This window comes from Dipodomys ordii, unplaced genomic scaffold, assembly GCF_000151885.1.
Source record: "Dipodomys ordii isolate 6190 unplaced genomic scaffold, Dord_2.0 Scaffold13, whole genome shotgun sequence".
Classification (NCBI taxonomy): Eukaryota; Metazoa; Chordata; class Mammalia; order Rodentia; family Heteromyidae; genus Dipodomys; species Dipodomys ordii.
In genome coordinates this window covers 16249320-16261714 of record NW_012267229.1, presented here as the reverse complement: position 1 = coordinate 16261714, position 12395 = coordinate 16249320, and the positions used below count along the sequence as shown (strand labels likewise).

At 42.0% G+C, this 12395-nt stretch overlaps 1 protein-coding gene across 5 annotated transcripts in view; it reads left to right on the top strand.

The window, feature by feature from the left end:
• Positions 1-731: 731 nt before the first annotated feature.
• Cpne1 (copine I) overlaps positions 732-12395 on the top strand; it is a 45878-nt gene continuing 34214 nt past the window's right edge. For 2 of the 5 annotated variants that reach the window (XM_013010884.1, XM_013010879.1), the window contains exon 1: positions 755-907. The gene's annotated coding sequence lies outside the window, so the exon portion shown is untranslated. Of the gene's footprint in view, positions 908-6293; positions 6379-12395 lie in introns of all 5 variants that reach the window. The other 3 variants (XM_013010880.1, XM_013010878.1, XM_013010881.1) reach the window with 3 other exon arrangements.

Genomic DNA, 12395 nt, shown 5'->3' with positions numbered 1-12395 from the left:
AAGATTACAGGAGTGAGCCACCGACCCTCCCTACTCTTTTTTTCCTCCCTCCCTCTCCTCCTCCTCCCTCCCTCTCCTCCTCCCCCCTTCCTCTCCCCCTCCTCCCTCTCCCTCTGTAACAGTGTAATACTGAAGTATTGCTGTGGTGGGGATAAGGTGGAGAAGCCCTCCTGAATTGAAATGTTTTTTGGAGTAAAAAATTGGTGTTGAGGGGCTGGGAAGGTGGCTCAGTGGTAGAGCGCTTGCCTTGCATGCATGAGGCCCGGGGTTCGATTCCTCAGCTCCACATAAGCAAAAAAGAAAAAAGCCGGAAGTGGCGCTTGGCTCAGGTGGTAGAGCACTAGCCTTGAGCTGAAGAGCTGAGGGACAGTGCCCAGGCCCCGAGTTCAGGCCCCACAACTGGACCCCCCCCCAAAAAAAAATTGGTGTTGACTCTCTTGTGAGGACAAGATTAATAACACAACTCCTGGGCCGTTTAATCCTCAGAACAATTCTGTCGGTAGGCTCTCTTTCCCTCCTTCCACAGCCGCTGGAAAGAAAAGCCGCAATCCGCTTCCAGTCCCGCCGCGGAGCAGGCTCAGCCACACATCCCCACCCAGCCCAACCTGGGCCCTAAGTCTAAGGAATTAAAAGGCCCTCACGGGCACTTCCGGTAACCCGCCCTAAACAATCAGTGCGCACGCGCCGCGCCGCCCACACAGTGACGCAAACGTTCCATCCCGCCCCTTTCTGGAACGCGGAGCGGCTGAACGGGCCGGCGGCCATTTTGTGAGGCAGCGGAGGAGGTGTTGGCTGCGGCGGTGGGCTCCGGGAAGCCGTTCGGGCTGGGGCTGTCGGCCGCGGGGCGGAGGCGCTCGCGCGGGGGGTAACTCAGGTCTGGGTTCTGGTGCCGCCCAAGCTCTCCCCGGTAAGACTCCCGCAGCCCCGGAACGGGCGGGGCTGTGCGGGGCTCGAGCCGCCCCTTGGTGGCCCGGGGCGGGGCCTTCGGAGGCCTCTGAGCCCGCCGCAGCGAGTGCCCCACACAAAGAGTCGGGGCAAGGGCTGCGGGGGTATTGGGGCGCCACTCGCGCCTCTGCGGCTGGAGAGGACGAGCCTGTGCTACGAAGTGGGGTTGAGGCCACGGCGAGGACGCCCCCGTGGTCGCAGAGAGGGAGGCGGCCCAAGCTGGATTGGCCCGCGGCCCGTGAGCTAACGGGGACTGCCGTGCAAACACACCTACACCCCGAACGGGCACGGCTTCCCTTGCCTCCAAATGGCCGCAGGCTGTAACTACACCTTTGCCTGGAAGTAGGGAGGAGCCCCCGAAATGGAAAGGCGGGCTCCGTGGCCTACTAACAAAAAGGGGACTCTAGTCTGGATACCTGGGGGGGACAGAAGGCTCTGGTTGGTACTCTGCTGTTAAGTCCCAAGAAAGAGGCCTGAGAACCGGCCGCCTTTTTGGCCTGCAGGCCGAAGGGGGTGTCAATGAATTTTCTTGAAGGCCCAGTGTTGGGAAGGGGTTTATCCTTGGGGATATAGATATAGACTAGTAGAGGAGCAAGTGGGGGTCAGTAGGCCTCCAGGTGCAGAGAATTTGCAAGGGTACTAAGCCCGTGGCCTCAAAGCAGCTTGGAGAAGGGGCTTTACTGCTCCCGTGCTATATGGAGGCTGGGTGTTTTCTGATGGAGTAAGTTTCCCAGAAGCTTGGCGGCGCTCGTTTGCAGCCACGTGAAATGGTGGAGGGCCTTAGAGGGATCTACAGGTTAGTGATGAGGATGGACATTTGTGCAGCAAGCTTAACGGCTAGTTAGTACGTGCCTGGACTTTGTGCCTTCAGCATGTGCTTCGTAGTGGAACGTCAGAGGGGCTCCTGTGTGGGCTTTACGCGGGTAGTGCTAACACGTTCATTTAGCTGGGTAGTTTGTATTGAGATTTGTAGGCATTGTGTTGAAGGTTCTGGGGCCTCGAAAAACTCATTTGCTCTTGGATTACAGAGGTGACTTGATGTAATTGGGGGCAGTTGGAAGGTACTGTTTTGTATTATACAGGAGTAGAATGATTCTAGTAAGTACATCCTCTGTGCCTTGTGGGGGAGGGGTTTGCTGAAAGGAGAGTTTTGTGAATATCTCTTGGAGCTTGTTGAATGGTGTAATTTTTGCAAGCTGCATTACTAGTGAAAATCAGAATTGCCTGGTGCCCTGTTAACTAGTGTGCGTTAATGTGTTTCAAAGCATTTGCAGTTGATAAAATCCCACAAGTCTAGACATGTAGAAAAATGACTGGTTTTGTTTTATATTACTTTCTTATGCTTGTTTGATGTTGATCACTTTGCTTATGGATTGTAATGCATAATTTCAGTTTATGTTCTAGTCTGTTAGATAAAAATATGAAGCTTTAGAAAACATGGTGTTAGTTAACTTATTGTTATCTGCTACTACCAGTACATTTTAGGCTTCTTTTACTTGGACATGACATGTCAAATGTTTTGCATTGAACGTCTGTGGGTTGTGTTGGTATGATTTAGAGGTTGTAAAAACTTGATTTTTTAGGCCAGTGTGTTCCAGCTGCTTGATTCCAATGACAATACTGATACTGCATTATTCTGTTTTGCAGAGATACATGCTGTTCTCATTCAGTTTTTTTTTTTTTTTTGTTTTTTTGGTCTATTTTTGAGAAGGAGTCTCTTGATGAAGCATACCTAGGCTGATGTCAAACTCAAGACTCTCCTGTCTCAGACTCCTGAGTTACAGGACTGTAGTCCTGTGTCACCATGTCAGGTCATCCTTCAGTTTGGATGAATGCCTGCTTCTGTAGGTGTTGTAGGTGTCTAATTGATTGCACAAAAAATGCTTTTAGATAACCCTCTGGAAAATGGAGTGGTTGTTCTGTTTTATATCTTCATGTGTGGTCTACAAGTTCTTTATAAATGTTTGTGGAAATGAATATTTTAGGTCAGTACACAGAAAAATCATCTAAACTCAATTGTAGTTTCATCTACTTTTTACTACCACCTATGATACTCTTCATTTTTTGGAGTAAAAGCCAACTTTTAAGTCTTAAAAGCATGGTGAATGGCGATGTGGTTGGTAGGTTAGAAGTAATATTTTTGCTTTGAAGTGAAATGAAGTCAGATAACATTTTTATTGGTGTCAAAATAATTGTTAAAGTTTTTGGCAGAAGAAATCTCTTTCTATTGAATGGGAATGTTGAGCAGTGATACATCTTCATCAATATCAGTAGAATTTTTTCATTAGGATTGATTCTAGAATATGAAATGTGTTCCATTTGGTCATGGGGGACAAAAATCAAGTGGATGATGCTGTAGTTTCATAATGCCTACCATGATGTGATTTTACTTCTTAATAGCATTGTGCCCATTGTAATTGATTTTCTCTGTTCAGATCTCTGATGTGATCTTTTGTAGGATTGCTGGTTTTTGTTCTTTGGGATCTAAAATACCTACTTCTCCTCTATCTTGGTTCTTGTTAAAGACTGATGACTGAACAGATTCACTTTGGGTGTTTATTACCAGATGAATAGTAGAAATAGTCAAGTTCAAGTTGTGCTTTAGCATCTTGATAATGTGGTTTGTTGTCAGACATTTTATCCTGAAATTCCTAGTAGTAAATAAGACTGCATTGTCCTAATGTGCTAAATTTTCTATAGCAGTATTTGTAATTTTTCTAGTGTATGGTTAGGTCTGAAATATACTGATGGATCAATACTAAACCATTTTCTCTTTGCCTATCTTTATAACTCTGTGTATAATGTATTTTTACATATTTTGATACATAGAATTGTTTGTCTTATCCTAAAGTTAATTAGAGCTTAAGATGATTGGGGTGGATTTTTTTTTTTCTTCCAATTTGGGATCCTACTTCCCGGTGGTTAACTGATATATAATATTATGAATAAGTGATTTCTTGGGAAACTGTGATACCACTGTGAAATTATGGTCTTTACAAAGTGAGTTGAGGGCTGGGAATGTAGGTTAGTGGTAAGAGTGCTTGCCTCACATACATGAATTCCTGTACCACATACACGAAAAGGCCAGAAGTGGTGCTGTGGCTCAGGGACAGCACCCAACCAGGCCCTGAGTTCAAGCCCCTGGACTAGCAAAACAAAGTAATTCAGTCCGGTTCTCATTTTCCATTTGCTTTCTTTTCCTTGTGAAAGAAGAGGTCTAGCACTGAGAGCAGTGAGGTTCTGACTTGTAGCTTTGACATTCTCAATCTTTCCCCCCTTGGTAGAATAGGCTTTCCCTTTTATGTTTGGATTGGTTTTGTGCTATAAATTGAACACAAAACTTTTGAGCAAAACATTTACCAAAATCACCCAGATGTTGAACCTTTGTGGAATAAGAATTTTCCTCCTTTCTGGCCATTTTGTTCAAGTTTTTGGGTAGAGCTTAGTGAGTTCCTTTAGGGTTTAAGTGGCTGACTTGAATTTATCCTCCCCATCAAGGGCATAGTATGTCTTAGGTTTGAAAGGAAAGAAAAGAAAGGAACCGGTTTGGTTTTCCCTTATATTCAGAGTATATGCCCTAGCCTCATACCAGACCTTTTGAATTAGAATGTGCAGTAGGTGTCAGATTTATTACAAAATTTAATTAGAAAATAACCCTGTTTTTGCAGTTTCTAGAATTGACACTGTACATTTAGAACTAAAAATTACAATAACACTTGACCTTTCTTATGGCTTTATTTGAAGCAAGTTTTTTTTTTTTCATTTCCCTTTGTGATCAGTTACAGAAACTGTTGGATTTGGCTTGTAAATGAAGAGTTTTAAAACTCTTTAGATTTAATTAGGATAAATTTGTATAAGTCAAAGATTAATTCAATGGTTTGGACTTTTGAAAATGTGTTTATAACATTTGTCTAACTTTTTTGGCAGTAGATAGGTTTGAAGTTAGGGCCTTGGCTTGGGTATACCACTTGACCCACACCCCCAGGCCATCATTTACAAAGCTTTTTGTGGCAAAACAGTCTCACTAATCAGTTTGAGTAAAGTACATAATAACACGATTCTTGAAATTTGCTTTACTTTTTGATGATGAATATTAAACTCATTTGTAACTTGATTTTTGAAAGACATTAAAACCATCATTCAGATAAGTAGTCTTCTATTGACATTTTATCCTTAATTATAGGACAGTGATCTGTTAAGCCAGATGTAGTAGTACATACCTGTCATCTATCCCAGCACTCTTGAGAGGCTGAGGCAGGAAGATCACCAGTTAAGATCCAGACAGAACATACTCTTTGATTAAAAATCTTTTTACTTATTAAAAAAGCTGGCATCAGTGGCTCACACGTGTAATCCTAGCTATTCAGGAGGCTGAGATCTAAGGATCAGGGTTTGAAACCAGCCTGGGCAGGAGAGTTCATGAGACTTTTTTTTTTCTTTTTTTTTCATGAGACTCATCTCCATTTAATCATCAGAAAGCCAGAATGGAGCTATGGTTCAAGTGGTAGAGGGTTAACCATGAAGAGCACTCAGGTCTGAGTTCAAGACCCAGGACTTGAACAAAAATAAATAAATAATCTTTTAAATATAATTGTTTAATCATTTGATTATGTATATTTTGAATTGCTTATCATCTCACCAATTTAGAGGAAATCCCAGTGAAAGATTGGTGGCTTTTACTTTTGGAAGTACCAGGCACTTAGGGAATTTTTCAAGCAGGATTTTTTTTTGGGGGGTGGGGGTGTTGTGGTATTAAAAGAACTTTACCTTAATGTGATGAATATAAGTGAAATTAGTTTATATACCCAAAACTTAAATATTTCAGTTACATTTTTTTTGTCATGATTGATGATGTTTTGTTGGAAAGGAAAATATGAGAGGAACTGCAGTAATTTCCATGAGTAACCTTGGTTGATGACTTACTTGTCCAGGAATTGTTATTATGTGAGCCTGTGCTTCTACTTTCACTAAAATTTGGTAGGAATCTGGGGACTAGGTTGAAGTTGGATTTGTGATTTATGAACTGGTATAATTATCAAGTGATAAAAATTACTATGAAGCTGAACTTTTATTGCTGTTTCAGTTTCAATTGATTTATTCTTGCATTGGTTTCTGACACTCTTTGCACATATGAAAATATTTTGAGTGACCTTCACATTTGAAAGCAATACCAAGTTAAAAGCATGTGTGGGATTTTGGTTTAGTCTTTTTATTTCTTTTCGATACGTGCATTCTAATGAAGTGCTTGTGGTTTCAGACTCGCCTTGGTAATGTACAGTTCAGTGTGGCCTGTGCGTGTTGTTTTGTTTCCTGAATTGATTTTTGCCTCCATTTATTCTCTATTGCAGTCTAAAAGTTGGTTTTAATTGGTTGCCCACAGGATTGACTTGGCCTCTTCTTCTTATTAAGAAAATACATCTCTTGTGTACTCAGGTAAGAGATTTTGAACAGGGGGCTTGTTTTTATACAAAATAAGATGAAAATAGCTTATTAAGAAACATACAAATAGGTGTAGTAACTATATTGTGTGTATACTTACAAGTTTATTATTATTAATCCTGAGGGGTGGGGCGGGATCATGAATTTTCCTATACTCTTTGAGGTCATGAATTTTCCTGCACTCTTACTGTTAAGTAGAAAGTAGCTGGTTGGTGTATGTTCTCCCTTAGAAGCTTTCTAGATGAATTATTAATATAGTTGGTTGTTATTGGTATGGTTATTTTAGAGTGTATTTTAGACTTCAGATGAAACCTTATAGTATAGTTGAATCTAACCTTTTCATTTAAGTATCTAAGCTAGGCTTAAGATAGATGGAAATGACTTGCCTCTTAAACAGGTACTTAACAGCAGGTAACAGATGCTATTTTATATTTTTCACAACCTAAAAATTGCTTTCTTCAGAAGGCTTTATCAATAAGTCAAGTGCTATACTTTGGTTTAATCTTTCGCCCTTTTGTAGTTGGTAATCTGAGGCAGATTTTTCAATATTGTGTTTTCAGCCTACCTTTGTACAGATTGTTTATTAAATATCAGTAAAAAAAGACTTCTATGACATTTAGCTTTCTGTTTAATTTTCTGTTCTTGAGACCATAATAAAGTTCTCATCTTAATGTTCATGTTTGAAGTAATGTATCTCGCTGTTTTGAGTACCTAGATTTTCTTTTATAGGAAGTTGTGTTTTTTAATTTGAACAGAAATGCTGTCTCAATTTTACATACAGCCATATATTCCAGATTCAGTAAAGAATGTAAACTTGGTTTGATTACCTGGAAATCTATTCATAAATTTCCTTTTAGGCTGCTACATAGTAAATAAGGGGAAAGTCCAAGTGATTTTTTTTTCTTTTCTTTTTCTTTTTTTTGTTCATGAACTCAAGGTCCGGATGCTATTTCTGAGCTCTTCAGCTTAAGGCTAGCACTCTGTCAACTTTGAGCCATAGTGCCACTTTTGGTTTTCTGGTGGTTAATTGGAGATACGAGTATCACAGACTTTCCTGCCTTTGCTGCCTTTGAACCATGATTCTCTGATCTCAGCCTCCTGAGTAGCTGGGATCACAGGTGTGAGCCATGGGTGCCCAACATATGTGATTTTTTAAAAATTTTTTCTTACTGACTTGCAACCAATACATCTTTATACACCCTCCCCAAATTTCTAGTGTGTTTATGATGGTCTTACATTTTCTGTTTGCTAGTTCATCTTTCCAGATTAAATTTGAAGATTGTTTATAACTTTAAGAAAACTATCAAAATCGAACAATATATTTGCTTTATGTGTGCTACAATGAGATATCGATATAGATTTTATTATTAAATTCGTTTGCATACAACACTTGACTTTGAAGAACTCCTTGCAAAGAGTTGCATAATTGTTTAAAGCTTTTGTAACAGGGAACAGTTTTTTTTTTTTTTTTTTGCCAGTCCTGGAGCTTGAACTAAGGGCTGCCTGGTCACTGTCCTTGAACCTCTCTGTGCCCAAGCCTAGTGCTCTACCACTTGAGCCATAGCACAATTTCTGGATTTTTCTGTTTATGTGGTATTGAGGGATGGAACCCAGGGCTTTATGCATGCTAGGCAAGCACTCTTACCGCGAAGCCACATTCTCAGCCCCAGGAAACAGGTTTTTTGTTTGCTTGTTTTGGTCAGTTGTTGGGCTTGAACTCTGGGCCTGGGTGCTGTCCCTCAGCTCTTCAGTTCAAAGCTAGCATTCTACCACTTGAGCCACTGTACCACTTCCAGTTTTCTGGTGGTTTATTCAAGATAAAGAGTCTGAGCTGCGCAGGGCGCTGGTGGCTCATGCCTGTAATCCTAGCTACTCAGGAGATTGAAATCTGAGGATTGAGGTTCAAAACCAGCCCAGGCAGGAAAGTCCTTGAAACTCTTATCTCCAATTAACGACCAGAAAACCGAAGTAGCGTCGTAGCTCAACTGGTAGAGCGCTAGCCTTGAACTGAAGAACTGAGGATAGTGCCCAGGCCCACTATCAACAACAACAAAAAAAGAGTCTCAGCCGGGTGCCAACAACAACAAAAAAGAGTCTCAGCGGAGTGCCGGTGACTCACGCTTGCAATCCTAGCTACTCAGAAGGCCGAGATCTCTGAGGATCATGGTTCAAGGCCAGCCTGGACAGGAAAGGCTGAAGAGCGCAGGGACAGCACCCTCGCCCCAGAGTTCAAGCTTCACAACCGACCAAAAAAAAAAAAAGAAAAAGAGTCTCACGGACTTTTGTAAAGCCCAAGCTGGCTTTGAACCACAATCCTCAGATCTTAGCTTCCTGAGTGGCTAGAATTACAGACATGAGCCACTAGTACCTGGCTGGAAAGAGTTTTTTAAGCAGTTATTATTATTATTTTTTGGTTGTTTTATTTTTGGTGCCGATCCTGAGGCTTGAATTCAGGGCCTAGGCATTGCCCTTCAGCTGTTTTGTTCAAGGCTAACACTCTACCACTTGAGCACAGCTCTACTTCTGGCTTTTTTTGGTGGTTAATTGGAAATCAGTCTCACAGACTTTTCTTTCCAGGCTGGCTTCAAACTGTGATCCTTGGATCTGAGTCTCTGGAGTATCTAGGATTGCTGGCACTCAGGAAAATTTACTCCTTCTAATATTTTTGCTTCAGAAGTGATGAAACTAGACTGTAATTTCGTTGAGGTCTTAAGCCAGTTTAAAAGACTTATATTTAAAAGTTGATTTGACCATATTAATTTCAAATTGATATGTTTTCTGTTCTCAAGAGTGTCAACTTAAAAAGTTCGATTAAAACTGAAATACTGGGCATTTGGAGACATGGCTCAGGTGGTAGAATGGGAGCCAATGAGTGAAAGCATCAGATAGTGAATTCAAGTCCTGGTCTCAACAAACCTGATATAATGAAATTGGTTTAAATTTGGGAGAAAATTTTCCTTTGACCAAGTCAAAGTAGGTGTTATCTAAGAAGATCAGAAAATAACCAGTGATCCCACAGAAGTTAGAATGGGCCAGAGTATGTAACAATCACTGAGGAAAGTTTAAACCTTAGGGTTTGTTCTCTCTCTCTCTCTTTCTCTCTTTCTTCCTTCCTTTCCTTCTTTCATTTATTTTTGGTCGGTTGTGGGTCTTGAACTCTGGGCCTGGGCTCTGTCCCTCAGCTCTTCAGCTCAAGGCTAGCACTCTACCACTTGAGCCACAGTGCCATTTCTTGTTTTCTGGTGGTTTATTGGAGATAAGAATCTCATGGACTTTCCTTCCCGGGCTGTCTTTGAACGGTGATCCTCAGATCTCTGCCTCCTGAGTAGCTAGGATTACAGGCGAGAGCCACCGGTGCAGAGCTCTTATCTTTTTATGAAGCCCAAGCTAGTCTTGATTGCAGATTCTTCTGCTTCAGCTTTCAGTTTACAGGTACACAATTGTAATCTTTGCTTTTTAGTTTGTTGGGTTTTTTTTTGGTGGTATTGTTGGTTGTGGGCCTGGGTACTGTCCCTCAGCTCTTCAGCTCAAGGCTAGTGCTCTACCAATTGAGCCACAGGGCCACTTCCAGATTTCTGGTGATTTATTAGAGATAAGAGTCTTGATTTTTTTTTTTTTGGGTCCAGTCCTTGGGCCTGAACTCTGGGCCTGGGCGCTGTCCCTCAGCTCTTCAGCTCAAGGCTAGCACTCTACTACTTGAGTTACAGCACCTACTACTTGAGCTACAGCACCACTTTCCGGCTTTTTTTTTTTGCTTATGTGGTGCTGAGGAATCGAACCCAGGGCCTCAGGTATGCAAGGCAAGCGCTCTACCACTGAGCCACCTTCCTAGTCCCATCATTGTGACAATTCCATACATGTATACAATGTACTTCAGTCAAACTCACCCTCTCAAGCTAGGTGTTGGTGGCTCACATTAAAATCCAAGCTACTGGGGCTGGGAAGTTGGCTCAGTGGTAGAGCGCTTGCCTTGTATGCCTGAGGTCCTGGGTTTGATTCCTCAGCACCACATAAGCAAAAAGAAAAAACCCGGAAGTGGAGCTGTGACTCAAGTGGTAGAGTGCTAGCCTTGAGCTGAAGAGCTGAGGGACAGCGCCCAGGCCCAGAGTTCAGGCCCCACCACCAGACCCCCCCCCCCAAAAAAAAAAAAATCCAAGCTACCCAGGAGACTGAGATCTGAGTGTGGTGGTTAATAGCCAACCAGGGCAAGAAAGTCTATGAGACTCTTATACCCAATTAACTACTGAAAAGCCAAAATGGAGCTGTAGCTCAGACGGTAGAGTGCTAACCTTGAGCACAAAAAGCTCAGGGACAGTGCCCAGGCCTTGAGTTCAAGCCCTAGGACTAGCATTCAAAACCCTTCACCCTTTCTGTCTCTCCCTCATTCTCTCTTCTTCATTCTTAAAACAATTTCAGCAGGTTTCATTGTTCTTTTTGACACATGTATATAAAGTATTTTGACCATCATTACTCATTTCTGTGCTTGTCTTGGGGCTTAAATTTAGAGCCTAAGTGCTGTTGATGAGCTTTTTCTCAAGGCCAGCAGCATTCTACCACTTGATTTACATCTCCACTTCCAGGTTTTGGTGGTTAGAGATAAGTGTTATGAACTTTTCTTGCCCAGACTGACTTCTATGATCCTTAAATCTCCGCTGAGTAGCACGGATTACAGGTGCAAGCTGCTACTCCTGCCAGCTGTTGTTTTTTTTTTTTTCCTCTAGGCTACTGCTCTACCTCTGAGCCACAGTTCCACTTCTGTGGTTTTTTTTTTTTTTTTTTGCCAGTCCTGGCAAAAGCTTCTTTTGCTCAAGCTAGCACTCTACCACTTCAGCCATACTTCTGGATGTGGTACTGAGGAATCAAAACCAGAGCTTTATGCATAGTAGGCAAGCACTCTGCCACTAAGCCACATTTCCAGTATCCATTCCAGTTTTCTGGTAATTAAGTGGAGATAAGAGTCTCATGTATTTAGCCAGGCGCTGGGGGCTCATGCCTGTAATCCTAGCTACTCAGGAGGCTGAGATCTGAGGATCACTGTTCAAAACCAGCCTGGGCAGGAGAGACCGTGAGACTCCTATCACCAATAAACTACCAGAAAACCAGAAGTGGCGCTGTAGCTCAAGTGGTAGAGCGCTCACCTTGAGCTGAAGAGCTGAGAGACAGCGCCCAGGCCCAGAGTTCAAGCCCCACGACTGACAAAAAAAAAAAAAGAGTCTCATGTATTTTCCTGCCCAGGCTAGGTTTAAACCTCAATTCTCAGATCTCAGCCTCATGAGTAGCTAGATTACAGGTGTGAGCCACTGGTACCTGGCCTGCCTGCATTTTTTTTTTTTAAGTCAAGAGTTTGGGAATAAGTATTTGACCTGCATTTTAATTAATTAGAACATCCACAGTAATCATACTGTAAACAGTTTCTACTTTTTAGACTAGTATTGGTTAAATTAGATTTTGGCTATCTTAGTATTTCTTTTAGATTCTTAGTATGAATTAACTTTGTTTATAGTGGTAATTCCATAGATAGGTTTAACTGGAGTTTAATTCATTCTTTTGTTCCCAACTTAGTTTTTTTCACTCAAGTGGCACTTTACCACCTGAGCCAAACCTCCACTTTTGACTTTTTCCTGGGAAATTGGGATTAAGATTCTCAGATTTGTCTGTTTGGGTCGGCTTCGAACCAGGATTCTCAGATCTCAGCTTCCTATTAGGTAGGATTACAGTATGAGCCCCACCAGCAGCCAGCACTCAGTAGTGAGTGTGTGTGCCACTCTTAGGGCTTAAACCCAGGGTAATGTCCTTGAGCTTTTGTTTTCAAGGCCAGTGCTCTACCACTTGAAGTCACAATGCCATTTCCAGCTCTTTTGTAGTTATTTAGAGGTAAGAGTCTCATGGACTCTACTCAGGCTGACATTGAACTGTGATTCTCCTAAGTAATTGGTATTACAGGTATGAGCTACCCATATCTACCTTTCCATAGGTAGTATTAATAATCATAGAAGGAAGATTAATTTCCC